The 27,801-nt window shown below is 39.8% G+C and overlaps 1 protein-coding gene across 1 annotated transcript in view; it reads right to left on the minus strand.

The window, feature by feature from the left end:
* Nucleotides 1-27,801, minus strand: part of FGF13 (fibroblast growth factor 13) — a 143,243-nt gene that overhangs the window by 75,072 nt on the left and 40,370 nt on the right. The window lies entirely within an intron of this gene.

Here is a 27,801-nt window from a genome sequence, read left to right on the forward strand (position 1 = left end):
GCCCAAGTTTTCCAATCTATAAAAAAGGTAGGCTAAGGGAAATTTGCACATTATCTGAATTCAAGTAGACCATCCTGGTGGAAACTGTAAACTTTCTTGATAAGGAATTCACAAAGTTATAAATTCTTTATCATCCATCAGCCAATCAGAAACTTAAAAGGTTGAGAATATAAAAAACATTTAAAACTAGGCCTTCCTGCAAATTTAGATGATCCATTCCCAGAGAGCTTTTTATTTTTCACAATGTCATACACTGCCTGTTATAGCCATACACTGGTAGAACATCTCTGCAAAACAGAATAGCAGGAATGGTGATGAACTATAGGAAGATATCTAAGAAAAGAAAGTAATGTTCCAAAAAATTATCCTTTGAAATTGATAAGCTGATAGATTCACTCATGTCAATTTTCTTTTAATAGTTTCCACATGCTCTTTGCTCCTTTCTGATATATGGCATATACCATTCACGCACATCTCGATCCACAACAAAGCTAAGCAAGAAGAAAGCTGTGACTGTGAGACTGTCACAATTCCCAACTTGTGCACATTTATGACTTGACCATATGTTTTACTGCACCATTGGTGAGCCATGGAAAGTCTTAGCTCTGAAATGAACTCGCATGGGTATGGTGTTTTATTTTTCCACGGATATTCCTCAGTTCATTTAGCTTAGAAAGACTTTCAGCCTATAATGTACAAAGAAGTACACCAAACCAAGCAAAACAGGATAACAAAGTACCCACAAGAGATGTTTTTCTTTATAAAAATGTTTCATAAAAACCTCTTAAAAGCACTGCTTTTCAATAAGCCACACTTGTAAGTTAAAATTAAATTTTAGATTCTACAATTGCATGACCCTCAAGAAATGTTTCCAAATGTTTTGTTACATAGAAGGCTGCCTTATAGTCCAATGTTCATTCAACAACAGTGATTGGAATGCAAACATTTATTGAGTGCCAGATAATTCACATAAGTGATCTCACTGAACACTAGGAATTTGCAATAGCTCACATTTTAGATGAGGAATCTGAAGGCAAAAAAATGTAAGATAATTTGCCTAAGGCAACACAGTTGCAGGTGATAGTGGAGAATATATATATTTATGATGCCTGTATTGGGTATCAGAGTAGGGTTTTCCTATTCTCCTATATTCTATGACTGTGAATAGGAAAATTAAGGCTTTTGTGCCTACCACTGTAATTCCTCCCCCTAAATTTTCTATAAATATGTGATGAGATAGAAAATGTCATTCACTGCCATGTCTAAGGAAAATTTATAGTGCCCCTAAAGGTTGTGAGATGGCCTGGTTCTCGAAGACAGAAAATAAAACAAAACTGTCAACAGAACGTTGTATCATAAACTTGTCAACATTGTCCTATAAGTTAAATGTATTCAGAATCCTTATAGCTCTTGAGAGAATTATACACATCTCTATCTTAAAAAAATATTTTAAAGGAGAAAACTGAGAACACTGATTTTACTGTATTTCTCTAAAATAAAATAATTTGTGCGTATCAAGTTTCTTTTTGTTTGTTTGTTTTGTTTTTTATCCTCACCTGAGGATATTTTTCCATTTTTTACTCAGATAGAGCAGGAAGGAGAGAGAGGAAGAGAGAGAAACATCGATGTAAAAGGGACACATCGAGTGGCCGCCACCCACACGAACCAACCAGGGCCAGGGACAAACTGCAGCCAAGGTACATGCCCTTAGCAGGAACCGAACCCGGGTCTCTGTGGACCACAGGCTGACGCTCTAACTGCTGAGCCAAACCGGCCAGGGCGGTGTGTAACAAGTTTTATGACAGAATCTATGGCTTCTTAAAGTTGTCTTTAATGTCACTACCATTTAGAGATGAAAGGAGACTATAAACTATGAAACAGCTTATCCTGTCTCATTTATCAGGGAATAGGACAGAAATCCTTGGGTTTAACTTTAAGAAACCCCAAATGCCAGCATTTTTTTTTTATTTTTTTATAAAATTAAATATAAAACAGTAGGTCAATAAAACTAAGTCAAACTTACTACATTAACCTTTCCTCTCCCTTCAGACTACCAGAGCTTGGATATTTTATCTGCTAACAATTGCTCCAGAAGAATCTCAAGCATGTCTTATTGCAAGAAAAAGTATTATATGTTCTAGGGAATCAAAACTTGGTAAATTAACAGAAGAGAGAAAACTCTCATGAATATATCAGAAGCTTGTTGATTATTTTGTAGTAACACTAATAAAACCTGTTAACATAATACATAACTAGGGTAACTTTGGGGGTAAACTTGTTTTAATTTGACCCATGATTACATAATTACCATCAGATAAAGTAAAGGCTCTAACTACCACAATTATCCACATTAATTCAAATTACATGAAAACAGAAATAACAAATGTTTGAAAGACTGCACTATGGAGGAAACGAAACAAAACAACACACACACACACTAACAGAGGAAGGAAATCATGTAGTTTATCTTGTTGTATACGGTGATAAGATTTGAGCTTGAAGTCCACTTGATATGTTTCTGGGTCATTACCAGAGGTTCAAGAAAACAGAAGAAGCAAATGAACCCTACCTTATATGATGTACTAATTAAGGGCACGTTTTCATTTCTAATCCAAACTAAGAATTACTTCTGTTTAGAAATATATGTGCATGTACCTTACCATTTTCAAAAGCTGCCTCACTCACTTTACATATGGAACATTGCTTTGTTTTGACACTGTTCACATATTAATTTATTATATGAGTCATAGACCGTGAAAATGTGATATTTTTCGTAGTTCAGTAGGATTAAGGGTAGGATCATAAAGTAGAGGCAATTAGAAGACACAGTGATCATTTACTGGTCAAGCCCAATTATGCTCCCAGTGGAATCATAATATTTATTTATTTTTTAAATTTATATTAATTTATTTATTTTTACAGATCTTTCTTTTTTTTCCCCATTGAATTCTTCTCCCCATCCCCCTGATCCCATACCAGGATTTGTTGCTGGTGTCCATCGGTTATATGTACATGCATATAAGTTCTGTGATTTATCTCTTCCCTACTGCCAACAACCCCTCTTTTGAGGGTTGTCAGTCTGTACCCTGCTTCCACGTCTCTGGGTCTAACCAATTCCTCAGACTGTTATGTTCATTATATTCCAAAACTAAGTGAGATCATGTGATATTTGTCTATCTCTGCCAGGCATGTTTCACTGAGGATAATACTTTCTAGGTCTCTCCATGTCATCTCAAAGGATAAGAGATCTTTCTTTCTCACAGCTGCATAGTACTCCATTGTGTATATGTACCACATCTTTTTATCCATTCGTCTACTGATGAACATTTGGGCTGCTTCCAGATCTTAGCTATTATAATTAGTGCTACTATAAAAATGGGTGTACATATATTCTTTCTGACTGGTGTTTCAGGCTTCTTAGTGTATATTCCTAAAAGTGGGATCACTGAGTCAAATGGCAGTTCAATTTTCAATGATTTTAGGTAACACCATATTGTTTTCCATACTGGCTGCACCAGTCTACATTCCCAAAAGCAGTCTACATTCCCATCAGCAGTTTCTCCACACCGTTGCCAACGCTTGTTGTTTGATTATGTGTTGATGGCAGCCATTCAGACAGGTGTGAGGTGATAGCTCATTGTTGTTTTAATTTGCATGTCTCTAATGATTAGTAATGTTGAGCATTTCTTCATATGTCTCTTAGCCATTTGTATGTCCTGTTTGGAGAGGTGTCTAGTTCCTCTGTCCATTTTTTACTTAGGTTCATTGTCTTCCTCTTGTTGAGTTGGATGAGCACTCTATATATTTTGGAAATTAACCCTTATCTGATATATCATTGGCAATTATGCTCTCCCATACAGTGGGTAGCCTTTCCATTTTGATGATTGTATCTTTCGCTGTGCAGAAGCTTTTGAGTTTGATGTAGTCCCATGTGTTCATTTTCTCCTTTGTTTCTATTGCCTTAGGTGATGTGTCAGTAAAAATTCTGCTGCGTATGATATGTGAAATTTTGTAGCCTACAGTCTCTTCTAAGATTTTTATGAATTCATGAGTTACATTTAAGTCTTTTATCCATTTTGAGTTTATTCTCGTGTAGGGTGTAACTTGATGGTCTAGTTTCATTTTTCTGCAAGTAGCTGTCCAATTTTCCCAGCACCATTATTAAAGAGGCTGTCCTTACTCCACTGTATGCTCTTGCCACCTTTGTCAAATATTAATTCAGCATATTTCCTTGGGTCCATTTCAGGGTTCTCTGTTCTGTACCACTGGTCTATATGCCTGTTCTTGTGCCAGTACCAGGCTCTTTTGATTACAGTGGCTTGGTAGAATAACCTGAAATCTGGTATTGTGATCCCTCGAAATTTGTTCTTCCTTTTCAAGATTGCTGTGGCTATTCGAGGCCTTTTTTGATTCCATAAGAACTTTTGAAATAATTGTTCTAATTCTGTGAAGTATGCCGTTGGTATTTTGATGGAGATTGCATTGAATCTATAGATTGCTTTGGGAAATATGGACATTTTAATGATGTGAATTCTTCTAATCCATGAACAGGGTATGTGCTTCCACTGTTTAACATCTTCCTCTATTTCTTCTTTCAATGTCCTGCAGTTTTCAGAGAATAGGTCCTTTATTTCTTGGGTTAAGTTTATTCCTAGGTATATTAATTTTTTTGCCGCAATGGTAAGTGGGATTGTTTTCATAGTTTCTCTTTATGTGAGTTCATCATTGGTATATAAGAATGCCATCGACTTCTTCACGTTAATTTTGTATCCTGATACTTTGCCAAATTCATTTATTAAGTCTAGTAAACTTTTAATGGAGTCTTTGGGGTTTTATATGTATAGTATCATGTCATCTGCAAATAATGACAATTTCACTTCCTCTTTTCCAATTTGGATCCCTTTTATTTTTGCTTCCTGTCTGATTGCTGTGGCTAAGACTTCCAGTACTATGTTAAATAGGAGTGGCGAAAGTGGGCATCCTTGCCTTCTTCCGGTTCCTAAGGGAAATGATTTAGTTTTTGCCCATTCAGTATGATGTTGGCTGTAGGTCTTTCAAATATGGCCTTTAGTATGTCTAGACATAATCCCTCTATTCCCACACTGCTGAGCATTTATATCAGAAATGGATGCTGGACTTTGACGAAGGCGGTTTCAGCATCTCTTGAAATTTTCGTGTGGTTTTTATTCTTCATTTTATTTATGTGGTGTATCACATTTATTGATTTGCGAATACTGTACCAGCCTTGCATCCCTGGGATGAATCCCATTTGGTCATGGTGGATAATTTTTTTGGTGTACTGCTCGATCTGATTTGCTAGTATTTTCTTCAGGATTTTGGCATCTATGTTCATCAGGGATTTTGGCCTGTAGTATTCTTTCTTTGTTGGGTCTTTTTCTGGTTTTGGAATTAGAATTATGCTGCCTTCATAAAACGAAGTTGGAAGTCTTTCTTCCTCTTGAATTTTTGAAATAGTTTGAGAATAATGGGTATTAGCTCTTCTTTGAATGTTCGGTAAAACTCCCCCGTGAAGCCATCCGGGCCTGGGCTTCTGTTTGCTGGGAGAGTCTTGATTACATCTTCAATTTTTTCTGATGTTATTGGTCTGTTCAAGTTTTCTATCTCTTCCTGATCCAGTTTTGGGAGACTATGAGTTTCTAGAAATTTGTCCATTTCTCTTAGATTGTTGAATTTTTGCCATATAATTTTTCATAGTAGTTGTTAACGATCTTTTGTATTTCTGTGGTGTCAGTTGTTACCTCTCCTCTTTCATTGCTGATTTTGTGTATTTGGGATCTCTCTCTTCGTTTCTTGGGGAGTCTAGCTAAGGATCCATCAATCTTGTTAATCTTTAAGAAAAACCAGCTCTTTGTTTTATTGATCCTTTGAATTGTTTTTTTGGTCTCTATGTCATTTATTTCTGCTGTGATCTTTACTATTTCCTTCCTTCTATTTGCTCTGGGGTTTTCTTTTTGTTTGCCTTATAGTTCTTTAAGTTGTGAGGTTAGATAATCTATTAGAGATTTTTCTTGTTTTTTGAGGTAGGCCTGTAGTGCTATGAACTTCCCTATCAGAACTGCTTTCGCTGCATCCCATAGATTTTACGTTGTTGTGTCTTCATTTTCATTGGTTTCCAGGAAGTTTTTGATTTCTTCCTTGATCTCCTCGGTGACCCATTCATTGTTTAATAACATGCTATTCAGCTCCCATGTGTTCAAATGTCATTGTATGTTCTTCCTGCAATTGATTTCTATTTTCAAGCCATTGTGATCTGAGAAGATGCTTGATATGATCTCAGTCTTCTTGAACTTGTAGAGTCTTAGTTTGTGCCCTAATATGTGGTCTATCTTTGAGAAGGTTCCATGTGCACTTGAGAATAATGTGAATTCTGTAGTTTTGGGGTATAATTCTCTGTAGATATCTATTAAATCCATTTGGTCTAGTTCTTCATTTAGATCCTTTGTTTTCTTGCTATTTTTTTTTCTAGAGGATCTATCCAGTGATGTCAGCGGGGTGTTGAAGTCCCCTGCTATGATCGTATTGCTATTGATTTCCCCTTTGAAGTCTTCCAGAAGTTATTTAATATCTTTTGGTGCTCCTATATTGGGTGCATATAGGTTTATCAAGGTTATATCTTCCTGTTGGATAGATCCTTTCAACATTATGCAGTGGCCTTCTTTGTCTCTAGTTATGGCTTTCATTCTGAAATATATTTTACCAGATATGAGTATTGCTACCCCAGCTTTGTTTTCTTTTTCGTTTGCTTGGAAGATTTTTTTCCATCCCTTCGCTTTCAATCTATGTGAGTCTTTTGTTGTGAGGTGGGTCTCTTGTAAACAACATTTAGATGAGTCATGCTTTCTTATCCAATCAGCTACTCTGTGTCTTTTTTATGGGAGCATTCAATCCATTTACATTTAAGGTAATTATTGATGTGTACTTATTTATTGCCATTTTTGTTTAGTGTGGTTCTATTTTTCTTCCCATTTCTCCTGCTAATCACAGCAGTACTTTTAACATTTCTTGCTGTGCTGATTTGGTGCTAATGTATTCCCTTAGCCTTTTTTTTTTTTTTTTTTTGTCTGGGAAGCTCTTTATTTGACCTTCTATTTTGAATGATAGCCTTGCCGGGTAGAGTAGTCTTGGATTCAGATCCTTGTTTTTCCTTGATAACTTCATGCCATTCCCTTCTGGCCTGTAGTGTTTCTTGTGAGAAGTCTGCTGAGAGCCTTATGGAGTTTCCTTTGTTGGTAACCTGTTGCTTATCTCTTGCTGCTTTTAGGATTCTCTCTTTGTCTTTAATTTGTGGCATTTTAATTACTATGTTTCTTGGTGTGGGCCTGTTTGGGTTCTGCTTACTTGAGGCTCTCGGTGCTTCTTGAACTTGAATGCCTTCTTCCTTCAGCAAATTAGGGAAGTTTTCTGTCACTATTTCTTTGCATATATTCACTAACCCTTGCTCATTTTCTTCTTCGGGGACTCCTATGATGCGAATATTATTCCGTTTCCAGTTGTCCACAGTTCTCTTAAGCTGTTTTCCTGTTTTTTAATCTTTTTTCTTTTTGGTTTTCTGATTGGTTGATCCTGTCTTCTAATTCACTGATCCAGTCCTCAGCTTCCCCTACTCTGCTTTTTAGACCTTCCAATGTGTTTTTCATTTCTCATATGTCATTCTTCATTTCTTCTTGTTGGTTTTTAATTTCCAACTGGTTGATTTTCAACATTTCTGTCTTTACTCATGTTCCTCATGTCCTTACACATGCTGTTGAGCTTCCTCAACATCATGGCTCTAAATTCTAGTTCTATGAACTTGCTTAACTGCATCTCATTTATCTCATCTTCCGTAGAGGTCTCTTTTTCTTTCATTTGGCTTTGTTTCTGTTTTTCACCATTTTGGCTATCACAGTGGGCTTTGGAGTCTGCCAAATTTTCCCTGTGGGTGTTGGTGTTCTGCTGTTTGTTGCTCCCTCTCCTGAGTTTGGATGATCCAGGGAGAACCAACTTTGAATACCACTGTCAAGTCTTAGCTTTTCTGGTTAGTGTTGCTAGCCCAGGGAATGGTAGTTATCCTCTAGCTTTTTTTGTTGCCTGGAGGCTATTAGTAGAGGTCACCTGAAGACCATTGGTTTCTGAGTTCACTAAAAACTCCCTCAGGTACTCAGTGTAAGAGGATTTCCTGCGGGTGGGGCAGCTGCTGGTTTTTAATTGGCCTCAATTAGCATTTCAATGGCCACCAGGTGGGGTTGAATCTCCCAGGGACGGGCCTCTGTCTCTCCCCAGGGCCCTGGGAAGGAGTAAAATGAACACAGTCCTGCGTGGCTGCACTTAGAAAATGCTCTTAGCACCCTTCAAAACCGGAGGGTCCCCACACAGTTCCAGTCCAGTCTGCTTTCCCTCTGCCGGAGCCCAAGTTTAGTGGCTGCTGACAATTTAGCCTCTGTCTAGACTTTGCGTAGTGGAGCCACCTGGGACTTTTAGCCCAAAGGTGCTGATTCCAGCCAAGGGCAGCCGCGGCTGTGGCACCAGCTGAGGGCGTCGCACTCAGCAGAAGCCAAAGGACTAAGCCGCAGTAGAGGGACACTGCCGAGGTGGCAGCAGCTTCCAGCATAGTCCCCTGGTCCCAGCGAGTCCATGCGGCACCAGCCGAGGGCTTAGCAGGGAGAGTTCGCAGGACTCAGCTGGGTCGCAGCCTAGGCGGCAGCAGCATCCCACCAAATCCCCTTGTCCCTGCCCAGGCCACTGCGGACCGTGGGCTCCCGGCCCCCTCTCACATCCTCGCAAGCCTAGCAGGATTGAGTCGGTGTCCCTGGTTATGTGGTCCTCCAAGGTGTCTTTCAGTTGCCCCTTCCTGACGATTTGCCTTTATTTTCATTGTAAATCCAGTTTGGTCCTGGGAGATGGTCTGTGTAGCTCCATTCACTCCACCGCCATTTTTCAGATCCTCAGGTATGGCTCTCGCCATTGATTTCTTTTTTTTTTTTATCCTCACCCGAGGACATTTTTCCATTTTTTGTTCAGGTAGAGTGTGAGGGAGAGAGAGGACCAGAGAGAGAGAGAGAGAAACATCGATGTGAAAGGAACACATCGAGTGGCTGCCACCCACACAACCGACCAGGGCCGGGGACAAACTGCAACCGAGGTACGCGCCCTTAGCGGGAACCGAACCCGGGTCTCTCAGGACCACAGGCTGATGCTCTAACCGCTGAGCCAAACCGGCCAGGTCGTCGCCATTGATTTCTTGAGGTTAATTTTGTATCCTGCTACTTTGCCAAATTCATTTATTAAGTCTAATAAATTTTTGATGGAGTCTTTGCGGTTTTCTACATATAGTATCATGTCCTTACTCATGCTGTAGAGCTTCCTCAATATCATGGCTCTGAACTCTACCTCTGATAATTTGCTTAACTGCATTTCATTTATGTCATCTTCGATAGAGTTCTCTTGATCTTTCATTTGGGATTTGTTTCTTTGTTTCACCATTTTGGCCATATCAATGGGTTTTGTAGCCTGCCAACTTTTCCCTGTGGGTGTTGGTGTTCTGCTGTTTGTGGCTCTCTCTACTGGGTTTGGATGACCCTGGGTGGGCCCACGTTAAACACCACTGTCAAGTCTTACTTTCCTGGGTAGATTTGCAAGCCCAGCAAAGGTTCAGTTATCCTCTAGCTTTTTCCTGGTGGCTAGTAGTCTCAGGTACTCAGTGCCTTGCAATATAGCCCTGGTGTTCTGCATAAGAGGATTTCCACAGGGTGGGATAGATGCTGGTTGTTAATGAGCCTCACTTTGCCTATCTTTGCCTCATCTGGGAAAGGCTTAATCTCCAAGTGGGGTGCCTACTGCTTTTCCCCATAGCTCAGGTAAGGAGCACACTGGCCATCTTCCTTTGTTGCTGCAACTCAGCTAAAACTCCGAGTGCCTTCCAAATCCTGGGTGTCTCCCAAGGGTTACAGCCCAGTCTGCCCTCCATCTCCCATAGCCCCCAAGTGAGTGGTTATGGCTATTTTAGTGCTCTGTCCAGGCTCCCTGTGCTGTGGAGTGAGTTTGGACTTTATTCCCCAAGGGCCCTGCTCACAGCTCAGACTGCTGCTGTCCCTGGGCTCCCAGCCTGCCACCCTCTCATGCCTGCTGGGATCCTACCAGTGTCCCTGGTTATATGGTTTTGTCCTGCTGCTTTATTTCAAGGATTTGTCTTTATTTTAGCTGTAGTTCCCGTTTGGTCCTGGAAGATCATCTGTGTAGCTTCTCTTCACTCTGCCTCCATTTTCACATCCTCTATGCCTTTCTTGTGCACAGCTAGGTCACACATGCCTTTCTGGTGTCCCCGAACCCTGTACATCCCACAGTTAACTGGATCAGACAGCCCCTTTGGGGACCCAGATCTATGCCGATGTTACAAGCTGCTGGGTAGCACAGGCCTCTCTGGTGCTTCAGCACCCTGCAGGTCCAGTGGTTAACTGGATGGCCCAGTCTTTGCTGGGGCATGCAGGCCTCTCTGGTGCTTCAGCAACCCACAGTCCCCATGGGTAACTACATTGCACAGTCCCTGCTGGGTAGCACAGGCCTCTCTGGTGCCCCCACCCCATTCAGTTCCAGTGGGCGGGCAGCTGGATTTCACCAGTCTCTCTCAGGCTCAGGCTTCCCACTGCTCTGTGGGCTAATGGACTGCTCAGTCCTCTGTGGAGCCCCAGGTCCTGCTGCTGGTGGCTTGGGAGTGCTGCTGCCCTGTGGGGCTCAACTCCTGCTCAGCTTTTACTGTAGTTTTAGGGGATGGGTTTCAGCTGCTGGTCAGTGCTTCTATTTCTTGGGGATGGATGTCTGCTCCCCAGCCTCTGTTGCTGGGAGTATATCTCGACCCTGAATTGATTGCTACTATGGGGGATGGTTCTGGGCTTAGGGATGTCTGCAGCTTCCGCCACCAGCACCTTGGGAGCTACACTACTGTGCACTGGTCTGTGTTGACACAGAGTGTCCACTGGTCCAATGGTGCCAGGTGTGCTGGAGGCCTCAGGTTGCTGGGCCCTACCTGCTCCCATGCCTCCTCCCAGGGAAGAACATGGATCTTCCAACATGGTTGAGACCTCCCCGCAGCGCAGGGAGAAGCATCCTGAAGAGCTGCTTACAACAGTAGCTAGCTGTTCCTGTCCACAGCACAGGAACTTTCTGCTTTATGGCTCTGAACTGCTTGGGTTTTCTCATCCACCTTCAGGTCCACTCACACTCACTCACAGACTAGCTCACTATGTTACACACTCACCCTCCTTCTGGTCCTGCCCACCAACATCTTCTGTGTATTTCCTAAAGAAAAATACTTTTGTTTTTGCCCATTGAGTATGATGTTGGTTGTATGTCTTTCATATATGGTCTTTATGGTGTCGAGATATGATCCCGCTATTTCCACATTGTTGAGTGTTTTTATCAGAAATGGGTGTTGGATATTGTTGAATGCTCTTTCCGCATCTCTTGATATGATCATGTGATTTTTTTTCCTTCATTTTGTTTAAGTGGTGTATCACATTTATTGATTTGTGAATAATGTACCAGCCTTGCATCCCTGGAATGAATCCCACTTGGTCATGGTAAATAATTCTTTTGATGTGTTGCTGGATCAGATTTGCTAGTATTTTGTTCAGGATTTTGGCGTCTATGTTCATCAGGGATATTGGCCTGTAGTTTTCTTTCCTTGTAGTGGCTTTTTCTGGATTTGGAATTAGAATTATGCTGGCATCATGAGTTTGGAAGTGATCCTTCTTAAATTTTTAAAACTAGTTTGAGGAGAATGGGTGTTAGTTCTTCTTTGAATGTTCGGTAAAACTCCCCTATCCGGGCCTGTGCTTTTGTTTGCTGGGAGAGTCTTGATTACCCCTTCAATTTCCTTAGTTGTTATTCGTCTTTTCAAGTTTTCTATCTCTTCCCGGTTCAGTTTTGGGAGACTATGTGTTTCTAGAAATTTGTCCATTTCTCTTAGATTGTAGAATTTGTTGCCGTATAATTGTTCATAGTATTTGTTAACAATCTTTTGTATTTCTGTGTTGTCAGTTGTTACTTGTCTTTCACTTCTGATCTTGTGTGCTTGTGTCCTCTCTCTTTGTTTCTTGGTGAGTCTAGCTAAGGTTCCATCAACCTTGTTTATCTTTTAGAAAAACCAGCTCTTTGTTTCATTGATCCTTTGAATTGTTTTTTTGTTTTTGGTGGGGTTTTTTTTTGTTTTTTTTTTTTTTGGTCTCTATTTTATATATTTCTGCTCTGATCTTTACTTATTTTCTTCCTTCTGTTGCTCTGGGGTTTGCTTTTTAGTTCTTTAAGTTGTGAGGTTAGATAGTCTATTGGAAATTTTTCTTGCTTTTTGAGGTAGGCCTGTATTGCTATGACCCTCCCTCTCAGAACTGCTTTTGATGCATCCCATAGATTTTGTATTGTTGTGTGTTCATTTTTATTGTTTTCCAGGAAATGTTTAATTTCTTCCTTGATCTCCTGGGTAACCCATTCATTTTTCAATAAAATGCTTTTTAGCCTCCATGTCTTTGCATGTTCTTGTTGCAATTGACTTCTAGTTTCATGCCATTGTGATCTGAAAAGATGCTTGATATGATTTCAGTCTTCTTGAACTTGTAGACACTTGCTTTGTGCCTTAACATGTGGTCTGTCTTTGAGAATATCCTATGTGCACATGAGAAGAATGTGAATTCTGTAGTTTTGGGGTGTAATTCTCTGTAGATATCTATTAAATCTATTTGGACTAGTGCCTCATTTAGAGTCTCTGTTCCCTTGCTGATTTTTTTGTCTAGAGGATCTATCCAATGATTTCAGTGGGGTGCTGAAGTCCCTTGCTATGCCTGTATTGCTGTTAATTTCTCCTTTGAAGTCCTCCAGAAGATTTTTAATATATTTTGGTGCTCCTATATTGGGTGCATATATGTTTACCAAGGTTATATCTTCCTGTTGGATAGATCCTTTTAATATTATGTAGTGGTTTTCTTTGTCTCTAGTTATTGCCTTCATTTTGAAATCTATTTTATCAGATATGAGTATTGCTACCCCAGCTTTTCTTTTCTTTCCGTTTGCTTGGAAGATACTTTTCTATCCCTTCACTTTCATCCTATCTGAGTCTTTTGTTGTGAGGTGGGTTTCTTGTAAACAACATATATATGAGCCATGCTTTCTCATTCAATCAGCTACTCTGTGTCTTTTTATCAGAGCATTCAATCCATTCAAGGTGATTATTGATATGTACTTATCTATTGACATTTTTTGTATTAGTGTGGTTATATTTTTTCTTCCTATTTCTTCTACTAATTTCAGCAGTCCTTTTAACATTTCTTGCAGTACTGGTTTGATGCTAAAGTATTCCCTTAGCCTTTTATTTTTCTGGGAAGGTCTTTATTTGACCTTCTATTTTCATTTTATTTTTTATTTTATTTTATTTTATTTTATTTTATTTTATTTTATTTTATTTATTTATTTATTTTTTTGACCTTCTATTTTCAATGATAGCCTTGCTGGGTAGATTAGTCTTGGATTCGGATCCTTGTTTTTTATGACCTTGATTACATCATGCCATTCCCTTCTGGCCTGTAGTATTTCTGTTAAAAAGTCAGATGATAGCCTTATGGGGGGTTCCTTTTTAGGTAACCTGTTGCTCATCTCTTGCTGCCTTTACAATTCTCTCTGTCTTTAATTTTTTGCATTTTAAATGCTATGTGTCTTGATGTGGGCCTGTTTGGGTTTTTCTTACTTGGGACTCTCTGTGCTTCTTGTACTTGAAAGCATTCTTCCTTCACCAAATTAGGGAAGTTTTCTCTCTTATTTCTTCAAATATATTCTTTAACCCTTGCTCATTTTCTTCTTCTTCAGAGTTTTGTATGATGCGAATATTATTATGTTTCTAGTTGTCCCATAGTTTTCTTAAGCTATCTTCCTGTTTAATTGTTTTTTCCTTTTGCTTTTCTGATTCATTTATTTTTTCTACCATCTCTAATTCACTGATGTGGTCCTCAGCTTCCTCTACTCTGCTGTTCAGTCATTCCACTGTGTTCTTTATTTCTGCTATGTTATTCATTTCTTCTTGGTGGTTTTTCATTTGCAGTTGGTTGATTTTCAATGTTTCTATGTCTTTACTCATGGTGCTGATGTCCTTACACATGCTGCTGACCTCCCTCAGGATCATGGCTCTTATTTCTAGCTCTGTCAACTTGCTTAACTGCATTTTTTTAACTTATCTTCGATGGACGTCTCTTGTTCTTTCATTTGGGATTTTTTTCTTTATTTTACAATTTTGGCTATCTCATTGGGTTTCGGAGCCTGCCAAATTTTCTCTGTGGGTGTTGGTGTTCTCCTGTTTGTGGCTCCCTCTACTGGGTTTAGATGAGCCTGGTTGAGCCCAAGTGAAACACCCCTGTCAAGTCTCACTTTCCTGGGTAGAGTTGCAAGCCCAGGAATGGTTCAGTTATTCTCTAGCTTTTTGTCTGAAGGCTGTTAGTCATGGTTACTTGAAGAGCTTTGGGTTCTCAGTTGGATGAAAAAGTCCCTCAGGTGTTCAGAGTAAGGGGATTTCCTGAGGGTGGGGCAGATGCTGGTTGTTAATGGGCCTCAATTTGCATTTCAATGCTCACTCCCATGAGGCTGAATCTCTGAGGGAGGGGCTACCGCCTCTCCCCAGAGCCCTGGAATGTAGTAAAATGACCACAGTCCTGCTTGGCTGCAACTCAGCAAAAGCTCTGAGTGCCCTCCAAATTCTGAGCGTCCCCACACAGTTCTAGTCCAGTCCACCCTTACTCTGCTGGAGCCCCAGGTGAGTGGCTGACATTTTAGCATTCTGTCCTGGCTCTCTGCGCTGTGAAGCCACTTGGGAGTTTAACCAAGATGGTGCTGCTCACAGCTTAGATTGCTGCTGTTCATGGACTCCAAGGCCCCCTCTTGTGCCTCCATAATCCTGCCAGGATTGGTTCAGTGTCCCTGGTTTTATGGTCCTCGCAAGATGCTTTTTGTTGCTTTTTCTGATGATTTGTCTTTATTTTAGTTGTAATTCCAGTTTGGTCCTGGGAGATGGTCTGTGTAGCTTCCATTTACTCCACCACCATTTTTTCAAGAGCCCTAATATTTCTTTTATATAAATAAACCAGATATCCAAAAGCAGAGAAATACAAAATAAAGTATTCATGAAAGATTTGTTAGAAACCCATGTCTACTGTTTTGATCATGAGTAGAAAATAATTATTCCTTTCATCATGTATAACCCATCTATTCCAAAGACTATCCCTTGGCCCACCAGTACTAAGGAGCACTCATTCAATCTGCACACTACTTATCCCCACTGCTGTGGATTTTATTAAAAATTTAACGATACATTAAAAGTCAAGGTATTTATATCTTGCAAAATAGATTCCAAGTGCTATAAGAATCAAATGTGATACTCTCACTTAATATTTGAAGTAATTGAGATTCTGACAAAGGAAAGGAGCTACCCAAGTTCATATATTCATTTGACCAGGATATAGAAGTTGCATCCCCAGATTTCTAGTTCAGTGTATCCACCAGTGAAATTGTAATATTACCACTTGTTTGATCACTATTTCTCATGTATTAATAAAAAGACATAATCAAATAGCATTTGATTCTCTACTATTTTTGAATGGTGACAAAGACTTGGTATACACATAAACTCCATGACAAAGAGGGAGAGAAATGTGTGCATATACACACACAGAAACACACATGTAACTTGGATCTCTGAATGTGTCCTTACTAAATTGTATCATTTTTTGTTCAGTTACTTCTTATGTAAATAAGAGAAATACTTTAGTTTTTCTCAATCTTTGTCCTCTTATACTATAAAATTTTCTTTATCCCATATATACTAAATATTAGTGTAGTACCTACTGGGATTTAGTAATAAATGCAGTTTAGTGGAAAATAGAGAAGAAAGAGAGGATACCATTCTTATCCAGAAATAGCTTAAAATATGGTTTAGGGATACCAGATTTACACACAAGAAAGATCTGGAGAATAAAAGAGGTACATAAAAATAGTACAAATATTGTGTGCTGAGAATACAAAGTGAGGCATCATGATACTTCTATGAGCTTTTATAAGGTTGTAACATTACAAGGAAATACTCTGATATCAGCTATTTCTTTAAACTTTACATTTACAATTGACTCAACTATGGTAAACAGAATTATGATGTTCAGAATGTGGTCCAACTTCTATCAAGGGTCTTTTGTTAAATAAAAATGTGAAGGCAGTGAGTCCTTTCATGGGCAATTCAGGGAAAATGTTAATTATTGTAGACAAAACAAGCAAAGCAAAAACAAACAAGAAATCTTATCTCAATTTGAATTCAGAATGTCATACCTGAAGGGAAAACTAAGTACTTTTATAAGAGAAAATTTCAATTAAAAGTAGGAATTAAAATTGAGTTGGTAAGGAAACTTCTTTTAACAACCACAAGGAAGTACAATTAAACTGTATAGACTAAATGAACAATTTTCCTTTGAATTAAGTGGCATGACCACTGAAGGTATATAATTGCCTTGGGGACTACTGTTGATATCAAAATAGCAAGAAAAACTTTCTAAGGCCTTTGGAAACTATACCAACGTGTCACAAGATCATACTAGAGGTAGTTATTCTATAATTCTGCTGAAGACTGAGACACATGAAACAACTAAAAAAAGTTGTTCATGTATCTTGCAAGAAAGCCATTTAATGTTTTTTGGCAGCTCTGCCTCACATATAAAGATTACATATGTATCTCAAACTTCTAGAATGATGAAGAACCCTTTCAGTGTGATTCTAGGCCATAATAAAAAAATAGACAAAATGATAAATTTCAAGCAACTATTTTTTGTTTGTTGTTACAAAATATACTTGTTGTGACTTTGCATTTAATTCAGCAGTACAAAAGAGTAATCTAAATACAGTTTTTGTTGACCACTTGTCAAGTACACATCCTGTGATATAAGTTGATGTAGGCAATAGGGCTATAAAAGAATAAATCATCATACATAATATTATGTGCTTGAAATTATGATTACACTGGGCTATCTCTATAATTCTACCCATGGAGTCCCAGAGACAGGACGAACTTAGAATGGAAACTGTTTTTATAGCAAAGGTTCTTTGGCATGACACAAACTAAATTATCTCATATGGGATCTTTCTATACAGAGAAAGGACATTTATTTCAAGAGTTCCGCATGAAATTTTGACCCACCATGGAATCTGGTGCAGCAGCTCTGCAAGTGGCTTCTTAAAAGATTAATTTCCTCAGTATAGTGAATGAAACACTGGTTCATGACCAAATGGTAATAGGGTTGACTGGCAACAAAAAGAGCACACAAAAGTTTAATAAAATCTCAAAAAAGACAAATTTTCTCCATTACTGCTGTACTTAGATAAACTCCCCATGAAAAACATTAGTTTTTAACATTTTCCTGTTAACTTTTTTTTCTTTATTGATTCTAAAGAGAGGAAGAGAGAGGGAGAGAGACATAGAAACATTGATGAGAGAGAACATCGACTGGCCACCCCCTGCATGCCCCCACTGGGGATCTGGGCCACAACCTGAGCAGGTGCCCTGACCGGGAATCAAACCAGTGACCTCCTGGTGCATGGGTTGACACTCAACCAGTGAGCCACACTGGCCGGGCTCTTGCTGTTAACTGTTAAAAACAAAATTTAATCCTAAATTCTAAGAAAAAATACATTATTTATACTAAGGATACTGGTTGGCTGCAATTATTCCCTAATGCTCCAACAAATATTTGAAAATGCAGTATAACCACTCAGTTGGGTGAACCCATATGCTAATTTATAACCAATGGAATAGTCAGTGAGTCATTAAGAAATTAAATGCTGCTAACATTCAGAAAAAGAAAATGTTATTGTGCTTATAAAAGGGAAATGGGAACATGTTGAACAATTTGTGAAGTAATTTATTAATGTGCCAGAAATGAACAACTTGCTGAAGATACTTTCCAGGTTTTTTCACAGTGGGTGCTATTTTCATTCCCCCTAACTTAAAAGCACCATATGAAGTTTGAGAACCCTCAGAATAAAAAGCAATGAGCAAAAAAAAAAATTAAAAAATGAAGATTTAATTAATAGATGCTATTTATTCAGTAAATCATTGGGTTGATATATTATACTCTTATGATATATTTCATATAGAGAGATCTTAACATGCTTTTACCTCTATAAAAATTACATTGATATCTTGGCATTTCTTGGATTCCTGAATTTTGGATTTGATAAAATCTATATAATGTCAGCTAAAAAAATTAAATCATATTAAAGAAACAACTCAAAGAAATTGTGCAAATGACACCTGTATTGAAGATTTGTTAGTTATATATAGAAAAAGGGCTTGAATGTACATTTTTAAAGGCTCTCAAAGGTTCACTTGAGTCACCATCAAACAGTGTGTAACAATACTTCAGGAAATTAAAAAAAAAAAAGAACCTCAATAAGGCATGGGTGGTTAAAGGAAAATAATAATCCAAACCAATTAATTATCAATCTTCTTTCAGCATACTTTTTATATATCAGCATTTTGCCAGTATAATAACTCACCACAGCACCAATCAAATCTCATTATGGTTCCAATTTTTAAACTAAAGCAGTTCACAATTATTCTGACAAAAATGGCAAATACTTCCCCCTCTCAAATGGAAGATTGGGCATACAAAAAAAAAAATCATTATATAAGTGCTTCTGTGTTTACCATAAAAACTCAAATATTCTGACAGAAAATGCTAAATAAAACAACAAGGAAACCTTGCATTTTAGATATATAATCAAATAATTTAAAACCTGTTTGCATAGCTCTTTGTGTATATTAGCACAATGGAGGGGAGCAATGATGGTAAACTTAATTGAAAATATCTGCCATCATAAAACCTCCTCTATTGATTCATTGAATTTCTGCTATTTTATGGCACATGTTTACTAGTAAAATGGGAACAGGGATTATGAGGTGTCTGGGCCAGGTGCTCCCACACTGGTGAACCCCAAGGGTAGAGATTAACACTTAGAGCCTAATCAGAATTTCAGAGAATACTAATAACTTTGTGGAAGCAATTGCACTTCATTTTCATTTTGGCTCCCTGCAACTGCCCCGACTGAGGTGTCCCAACTGTGAAAAAGAAAGGTAACTGGTCTGAAATAAATCTAGTCCAGAATTGTTTCTAAAACATCTGGAGTACTTATAGTTCTTTACTATTATTGTTCCTCATCTATATACGTGCATCTTTTGAATATTTTAAAGGAGTCTAGTTACAAAAATTACTATTAAGAGAGCTTGTAGCAAAATAACTGCTACTCTTTGTCTATATGCAGGTGCAAGCTCCAAGAAGCAGGCCCCTTACCTCCTGACAGCAAGAACCAAGCGCAATAGATCAACATTACCATAATGTTATAGATATTGAAAAACAAACACAACAAAACACTCTGCCTGATGCCAAAATGCCACTGGTTTCATCAAGGTTTCAGAGGTTCCAGATAGCAGTTCTTGATGAGGGTGGCAAATAAAAGGATAAAATATGAAGATGGCGGTGGGCTGGAGGGAGGGTGACTGCATGAAAGAGAGCTAGCATGTGAGTGTGAGTGGATGTGAAGGTGGACGACCAAACTCCTGCAGTGCAGCGATGCAGAGCAGAAGATTACTTTGCTGTGGATGGGGAGCAGCTGGCTACTAAGGTAAGCTGCTCTTCAGGGCACTTCTCCCTGTGCTGCAAGGAGGTCTCACCATTTTGGAAGATCCTAGGTCTTCCCTGGGAGGAAGCAATGGGAGAGGCTAGGGCCCAGTAACCTGAGCCCATCAGTGCACCTGGCACCATCGGACCAGTGGACACCCTGTGTCAACACAAACCAGTGCACAGCAGTGGAGCTGTCAAGTTGCCTGCTGCGGAAGCTGCAAACGGCCAGGAGCCTAGCACCATTCCCTACAGTAGCAACCCAATCAGAGTTGAGATATACCCCTAGCAACAGAGGCTGGGGAGCAGACATCCATCCTCAGGCAACAGAAGCACAAATCAGCACCTGAGACCAGTCCCCAAAAACTACAGCAAAGGCTGAGCAGGAGCTGAGCCCCACTGGGCACCAGCACTCCCCAGCCGCCAACTGCAGGACCTGGGCACCACAGTGGCCCACAAGAGTGGTAGGGATCTGGGGCACCACCGAAGCCTATGAGACCCAGCTGCCCACAAGATAAGCATGGAGCTGGGTCTCCAGAAGGGACTGTGCAATCCAGCTCCATACAGGACCTGCAGGGAGCTGGGGCACCAGAGAGGCCTCTGCAACCCAGCTACCCACAAGAGCAGTGGGAAGCCAGGGCTCCAGAGAGACCTGGGTTACCCAGCAGCTCACAAGAGTGGTGGAGACCTGGGGCTCCAGTGGGACGGGTGCTACCCAGCTGCCCACAAGAGCAGCAAGGGTGTGGAGAAAAGGGGACTCGTACACTGCTTGTGGGAATGCAGACTGGTGCAGCCACTATGGAAAACACTATGGTGTTACCTCAAAATGTTGGAAATTGAGCTGCTATCTGACCCAAAGATCTCACTTCTAAGAATATACACTACGAAGCCTGAAACACCAATCAGAAAGAATATATTTACTCCTATGTTCATAGCAGCATTATTTACAATAGCTAAGATCTGGAAACAAGTCAAGTGTCCATCAGTAGATGAGTGGATAAAAAGCTGTGGTACATGTACACAATAGAGTACTATGCAGCTATAAGAAAGAAAGATTTCTTATCTTTTGAGATGACATGGAGGGACCTGCAGAGTATTATCTAACGAAACAAGCCAAGCCAAGAAAGACAAATATCACATGATCTCACTTATTTGTGGAATATAATGAACTAAACAAACTGATGAACAAAATTGACCCAGAGACACAGAGGTAGGGTACAGACTAACAAACCTCAGAAGAGGGGAAAAGATAAGCCACAGAACTTATATGCACGTATGCATAACCAGTGGAAATAGACAACAAAGCTAGGGACGGGGTGGGTTGGATGGGAAGGAATGTGTCATTGGGGGAAAAGGAGAAACATCTGTAACAAAAACAAATTAATAAAAATAATTAAAAAAAAAAGAATAATAGGAAGAAAATAAAAGGATAAAATGATAGAAAGGAAAAAAGACTCCGCCTCAAAATCTGGAAGGAAGGCATACCGATAGAGCTTCCAAATAACAAAGAATAAAATGCTGTGCTATGTGTCTTAGATGTGGACAGAAATCAGGACAAGGTCCAGAGTAAAGAAAAGCACTGAGTGAAACTACCCTTCACGGTTCTGTTGACCTCTATTCTCCAGGTTAATTACTGGTTTGGATCTATTCTCATGCCTCGGTCAAAGACATTCACTAGCAGTTAAAGTGTTTCCCAAGCCTATTATTTTATGTGAAGTTTAATAACTGTTAGATCTAAATACCCTTATGTCATAAAAGTGCTTTGATTTATTGATAGACCTACTGGAGGCAAAATTGTTTTTGTTGAGAAAGTAATTCTATCTAGGATATAGGACTACAAAGAAACACAACGAGGTGGCTTCCATTGTTGGTAAGGATATCAGGAATGCAAATGTAATAAACGACATTAAGAAACATGCTTTTTATCCACTTACTGTCTCTAGTGGTAACCACTCGTCTAACAACCCATGTAATCAGAGAGAAGTAGTATGTAAGTAACAGGTATCTCAGAGCAAAAGATGATAAGAGTCAAAACTTTGCCGCATTTCTTCAGCAGTCATGAAAAGTTGCTGGTGGGAAATGGTAATTCCATTGTGGAGAAATGAACACTTGGAATTCCTCAAAATATCAGGTGTTAATATATCTTGAATATTATAGCTCCAAGAAGTTGTATCTCTGTCTGTGGGTCAGCATTGCTTCTCTTTGCTATGCTTACTGCTGCAGCATGTAATTATAGAAAAATAGAGAATCCAATTTTCCTGAGTCATTGTCCAAACATGTGGGGTCTACTCTGATATACTTAAATATTTGATTGATTTAATCCACTGTAAATCACCTGTGTTTCACAAGTGGGAAACTTTTTGAAAGAGTCACACATTTATAAAACCTTTAAAGCACTTCAACTTACATCATTTCTTGATATAATTAAAACTTACTTTTCCATTGTATTCAATTTTACCTTCCCATGACATATAAATATGGTCAAAATGTGATCTGCTGAAGAGTGTGGTTCTTAACATACGATATACATTGTTTAATAAAAGTGATACATTTCCATAATGATGCATCCATATCCACCCTCAACCCCAAGGGCATTCTAATTATTTCCCTATGTGGAATTATCAGGCAGTGAGTTCTGGATTAAAAACAGCATTGCTAGTCTACAAAAGTTGGTGAGAAACCATTTATACTGACCCTTCATGTAGTAGATAAAACAACTATTAACAATTAGGATTCTGAACATAGGACGAATTTCCTGATGTATATTGTAAACTCCAGCCTTTGTCTGTATAGAGCAATGTGACCACTGTTTGGGGTGCCTAGTACCTTGTAGATATTTGACAGATATCTGGTAATTGATTGGTTGACAAAATTCCTGAACACCTTCATGCCTCAGCTTCTCTGGAGTTTAGATGAGTGATTGGGCTTTCTGAGACTAAAGGAATGAAGAAAGTTTTCAGAAAATCTCTCCTTGAAGGGTTATGCTACAGTATGGAAGCAATCAGCTTCAGGTCTCACCTAGGCTTATTCAGGGCACGTAGCCTACAAGGAGGCTCTTTCATTACCACCTCTATTACAGTGAACCATTGTTATGAATTGTGCAGGGACCAGAGAATATTTTATAAAATATTTGTGGGACTTTTTAAATCAGACAAACAACCAAACACTTTTGTTATTGCAGCCTTGCTAATTTTGTGGCCAGATTATAGGCATTGATTTGTTATGCACAGGCTCTTTTGTTACAATATTTACAATATACAATGAAGTTTACCTGTTGGAATCTCATTTCTGAAAGTTATCACTGTCATTTTCAGGTGTTTCATTGTCAACTATGAAAGTATTATGGGATGATTCATACCCTATCTCTGGTAAGCATTTTTCTTCCTCTGTATTATAGAAGTCTGTGTTCTAACACCTTGGGGTTGGTTATTTACATTTGACTTTTCCAAATATCTATAATTAATTTTTTCTCAAGTAAAAATGGAAAACATCCCTAATTCTTGCTACTCTTGTTATATGCTGAGCTAGAATTCCTATACATATTTGAGGCCCTTAAAGCAGAAGATGTTATATTATAATATAACAGACAGTGTGGTAGAGCATCGTTCCATGGACTGAGAGGTCCTAGTTCTATTCCTGGTCAGGGCACATCTCTGGGTTGCGAGCTCGATCCCCAATAGGGGGCGTGCAAGAAGCAGCCAATAGATGTTTCTTACATTGATGTTTCTCTCTCTCCCTTCCTCTCTCTAAACAATCAATAAAATCATAAAAAAGAAAAGAAAAAAGGGGATGTTATATATTATAGCTACTGGCTATATGCAAAATCTATCCAAAAAATCAATGGAGGCTTTCACAGTAGTTTCACTTCCAAGACTGTTAAAAACAGTCAGCATCAAAGTATCTGATGAATAATTTAATCAGAATGTTAGCATTGACTTATTATCTATTCACACATTCAACCTAGGAAAAACATATTAATTATATTAGTCAGGGGTTTTCTAGTTATTCATTTTGTTTCCAGCTATTATAATGACCAAATAAATGCTTTCATTTAAAATTTCCCTAGTCAAAAGTCACAATTCCCTTTAAGAAGTGTAACCACTGAAACCATTGCTGTTGCCTTCAAATTTTTCCTTGTGTTTCAGTAATTTACTTTTTTATATAATATTAAAATGTTAACACTTGAAAGGATTGATGAAAGCTTAATAATTTGATCCTTTAACTCGTTTTAAATATTCAAAAGGTCTAACAGAAATAATATCATTTGCCTTCGTTGTTTATTATGTACATCTTTATTAATTCTTTTAAAAATATTTATTAAAAATAATTTTTTTTTTTACTGGGTATTACTTTATGACTAAGGGGACCTGAAGAAAAATCAAATTAGTTACTACTTAATGAGTATAAGATTTGTTAGGTAAACTATCAATTTTTATTTTTTTTAATTGATTTTTTTGAGAGAGAGGGAGAGAAAGACAGAAACATTGATGTGAGGGAGAAGCATTGATCGACTGCCTTCTGATCGCCTCCCACAAGGGATTGAGCCCACAACCCAGGCATATGCTCTATCTGGGGATCAAACCAGGATCTCTCAGTCCATGGGACAATACTCAATCCACTGATCCACATCGGCCAGGCTTAATTTTTTTCTTTATTGATGTTAGAGATAGAGAAAGGGAGAGGGAGAGAGTGATAGAAGCATTGATGAGAGAGAACATTGATTGCTTGCCTCCTGCATGCCCCCCACTGTGGATCAGGCCCACAACCTGGGCATGTGCCCTGACTGGGAATTGAACCAGCAACCTGTTGGTGCATGGGTCAACGCTCAACCAGTGAGCCACACCGGCTGGGCAGTAAACTATAATGGAAAGAAGGGCAATAATAATAATAATAATAAAAAGTCTTGATAGTTTCTGTGGATTAAAATAATACAAACATTTAAGGTTGTTTCTTGTTGATTTTCTATCTGGAGAACCTATCCATTAATATCAATTGATTATTAAAACCTCCTATTATGACTGCATTACTGTTGATCTCTCCTATACCCTTCCATCCAAGATTTGCTTTATACATTTAGGTGGTCCTATGTTGGGGGCATAAATATTTACAAGAGTTACATCTTCTTGTTGCTTTGCTTCCTTTATCATTATGTAGTGTTCTTCTTTGTCTATTACTATAGCATTTGTTTAAAACAGACTCAAAGATACAAAGAACAGACTGTACACTGTGAGAGAGGAGGGATTTGGAGGCTAGGTAAAAAGGTGAAGGGATTAAGCAAAAATAAATAAATAAATAAACTAACTGACTAACTAATAGATAACAGTATGGTGATTACCAGAGAGAAAGGGGGGTGAGGTGGGAGATGGTAAATGGTGGATAAATGGTGAGGAGAGGAGACTTGACTTGGGATGGTGAACACATAATACAACATACAGGTTGTATACTGTATATTGTAGAATTGAACACCTGAAACCTATATACTTTTATTAACCAATGACACCGCAATAAATTCAGTATAAATTACACTGCAGCACTGTAATTAAAGACATCTATAAAACAAAAAATAGGGGACAAAAAAATGGCGGCGGCAGAGTGAATGGAGCTACACAGACCATCTCCCAGGACCAAACTGGATTTAAACAAAAATAAAGACAAATCGTCAGGAAGGGGCAACCAAAAGACACCTTGGAGGACCACATAACCAGGGACACCCACTCAATCCTGGTAGGCTTGCGAGGACGCGAGAGGGGGCCGGGAGCCCACGGTCCGCAGTGGCCTGGGCGGGGACCAGGGAACTCGGCAGTGGGAAGTTGCTGCTAAAGCCTCAGCTGAGACCCCGCCTGGGTCCTGGGAACTCTGTTGCCTCCCAAGCACTCGGCTGGTGCCACACGGACTCCCTGGGTCCAGGGAACTCAGCGGCGGGAAGTTGCTGCTAAAGCCTTTGCTGAGACCCCACCTGACTCCTGCGAATTCTGCTGCCTGCTCAGCCCTCGGCTGGTGCCCCATGGGTTGGCACAGACTGGCTCCAACCAGGGGACTCTGCGGCTCGCTGCTACCCAGGCTGACTCCTGCGAACTCTGCGTGCTAAGCCTTCGGCTGCTGCCAAACGGACTCGCTGGGGCCAGGGAACTCAGTGGCAGGAAGTTGCTGCTATGGCCTCCCCTGCAAACCCGCCTGGGACCTGCGAATTCTGTTGCCTCCCAAGCCCTCCGCTGGTACCACACGGACTCACTGGAGCCAGGGAACTCGGCGGCGGCGGGAAGTTGCTGCTAACGCCTTTGCTGAGACCCCACCTGAGTCCTGCGAACTCTGCTGCCTGCTAAGCCCTTGGCTGCTGCTGCACAGGCTGGCACGGACTGGCTCCGACCAGGGTACTCGGCGGGACACTGTTACCCAGGCTGACTCCTGCGAACTCTGCGTGCTAAGCCCTCGGCTGGTGCCGCACATACTGGCGGGGACCAGGGGACTATGCTGGAAGGTGCTGCCACCCCAGCAGTGTCCTGCTACCACGGCACAGTCCTAGGGCTTCTGCTGAGTGCAAAACCCTCTGCTGGTGACACAGCTGTGGCCTCCCTTGGCTGGAAGCAGCGCAATCGGGTTAAAAGTCCCAGGCGGCTCCATGACGCAGAGTCTAGACAAAGGCTAAATTGGCAGAAGCCACTCACCTTGGGCTTCAGCAGAGGGAAGGCAGACTGGACTGGAACTGTGTGGGGACACTCGGGTTTTGGAAGGTGCTAAGAGCTTTCACGAGTGCAGCCACGCGGGACTGTGGTCATTTTGCTCATACCCAGGGCCCTGGGGAGAGGCAAGGCGGAGGGCCCCCCTCAGAGATTCAATGCCACCGGGTAGCCATTGAAATGCTAATTGAGGCCCATTAACAACCAGCAGCTGCCCCACCCGCAGGAAATCCTCTTACACTGAGCACCTGAGGGAGTTTTTCAGGCAACTCAGAAACTAAGGGTCTTCAGGTGACCTCTACTAATAGCCTCCAGGCAAAAAAAAAAGCTAGAGGATAAGTACCATTCCCTGGGCTAGCAACACTAATCAAAAAAGCTAAGACTTGAAGGTGGTGTTTAAAGTGGGTCCTCCCTGGCTCATCCAAACCCAGGAGAGGGAACCACAAACAGCAGAACACCAACACCCACAGGGAAAATCTGACAGACTCCAAAGCCCACTGTGATAGGCAAAATGGTGAAAAACAGAAACAAAAGCCAAATGAAAGAACAAGAGACCTCTATGGAAGATGAGATAAATGAGGTGCAGTTAAGCAAGTTAACAGAACTAGAATTTAGAGCCATGATGTTGAGGAAGCTCAACAATATGTGTAAGGATATGAGCACCATGAGTAAAGACATAGAAATGTTGAAAATCAACCAGTTGGAAATTAAAAACTAACAAAAAGAAATGAAGAATGACATATGAGAAATGAAAAACACATTGGAAGGTCTAAAAAGCAGAGTAGGGGAAGCTGAGGACCGGATCAGTGAATTAGAAGACAGGATCAACCAATCAGAAAACCAAAAGGAAAAAACGATTAAAAAACCGGAAGACAGCTTAAGAGAACTGTGGAAGGACGGGAAACGGAATAATGTTCGCATCATAGGAGTCCCTGAAGAAGAAGAAAATGAGCAAGGGTTAGAAAATATATTCAAAGAAATAATGACAGAAAACCTCCCTAATTTGGTGAAGGAAGAAGGCATTCAAGTTCAAGAAGCACAGAGAGCCCCAAGTAAGAAGAACCCAAACAGGCCCACACCAAGAAACATAGTAATCAAACTGCCAAAAATGAAAGACAAAGAGAGAATCCTAAAAGCAGCAAGAGAGAAGCAAGAGGTTACCTCCAAAGAAAACCCCATAAGGCTCTCAGCTGACTTCTCACAAGAAACACTACAGGCCAGAAGGGAATGGCATGAAGTAATCAAGGTCATGAAAAACAAGGATCTGAATCCAAGACTACTCTACCCAGCAAGGCTATCATTCAAAATAGAAGGTCAAATAAAGAGCTTCCCAGACAAAAAAAAGGCTAAGGGAATACATTAGCACCAAACCAGCACTGCAAGAAATGTTAAAAGGACTGCTGTAATTACCAGGAGAAATGGAAAGAAAAATAGAA

This window comes from Molossus molossus, unplaced genomic scaffold (genome assembly GCF_014108415.1).
Source record: "Molossus molossus isolate mMolMol1 unplaced genomic scaffold, mMolMol1.p scaffold_m16_p_2, whole genome shotgun sequence".
Lineage (NCBI taxonomy): Eukaryota > Metazoa > Chordata > Mammalia > Chiroptera > Molossidae > Molossus > Molossus molossus.